We start from the raw sequence: 1172 nt of genomic DNA, 5'->3' as shown, positions 1-1172 counted from the left end.
AAATTCAGATTTAAAAAAAAAAAAAAAAAAAATCGGACTCTGATTTAAAATGCGATAAAGCAAATTCCAGGTTTGATGTGTAGAGCTGCATAATTTGGATAAAAATAAAATAAAATAGAAATATGGCTATTATTATTATTATTATTATTATTAAATGACAATAATATATATATTATAAAATATATATATTGTATTGCTGCTTTATTACTATTGTAAAATAAAAACGAATTTACTATTTACGAAAATGTACGAAAATCAATTAAATTCCATTACTTTTATTTTAAATTATTATTTATATTATTTTTTTTCTTTTTAATTTGACATTTTTGTGATTTAATTATTACCTTTTATTACAACTTTAATATTTCACTGTAAAACTAAAAATCAAGTATTGAAGAAAATAATAATAATAATCATCATTTTATTTTACATTGCATATTGTAAAATTACAATACTTCTAATTTCAAACATTAAACCACCAAACTTTTATTTTGACAAAAAAAATAAATGCAAATTATAAAGCTAATAAAATAATATATATATATATATATATATTAGTGCTTTCAAACAATTAATTGCGATTAATCACATCCAAAATAAAAGTTTTTTTGTTTACATAATATGTGTGTACTGTGTATATTTATTATGTATATATAAATACACACACATACAGTATATATTTCAGAAAAATAGGTTATGTTTATATATTAAATATATTTATTTATTTATAATATAAATTATATGAACATAAATACAGACATGTAAATACATGTAAATATTTTCAAAATATATACTGTATGTGTGTGTATTTATATAAATTCAGATTTAAAAAAAAAAAAAAAAAAAATCGGACTCTGATTTAAAATGCGATAAAGCAAATTCCAGGTTTGATGTGTAGAGCTGCATAATTTGGATAAAAATAAAATAAAATAGAAATATGGCTATTATTATTATTATTATTATTATTAAATGACAATAATATATATATTATAAAATATATATATTGTATTGCTGCTTTATTACTATTGTAAAATAAAAACGAATTTACTATTTACGAAAATGTACGAAAATCAATTAAATTCCATTACTTTTATTTTAAATTATTATTTATATTATTTTTTTTCTTTTTAATTTGACATTTTTGTGATTTAATTATTACCTTTTATTACAAC

General features: G+C 17.1%; 1 protein-coding gene across 1 annotated transcript in view; it reads right to left on the bottom strand.

Moving 5' to 3' along the window:
* The window catches only part of LOC107663134 (1-phosphatidylinositol 4,5-bisphosphate phosphodiesterase beta-2-like), a 39498-nt gene that overhangs the window by 19924 nt on the left and 18402 nt on the right, over positions 1-1172 (bottom strand). The window lies entirely within an intron of this gene.

This window comes from Sinocyclocheilus anshuiensis, unplaced genomic scaffold, assembly GCF_001515605.1.
Source record: "Sinocyclocheilus anshuiensis isolate Anshui unplaced genomic scaffold, SAMN03320099.WGS_v1.1 scaffold767, whole genome shotgun sequence".
In the NCBI taxonomy this organism is placed as follows: Eukaryota; Metazoa; Chordata; class Actinopteri; order Cypriniformes; family Cyprinidae; genus Sinocyclocheilus; species Sinocyclocheilus anshuiensis.
This window is presented reverse-complemented; position numbering and strand designations above follow the sequence as displayed.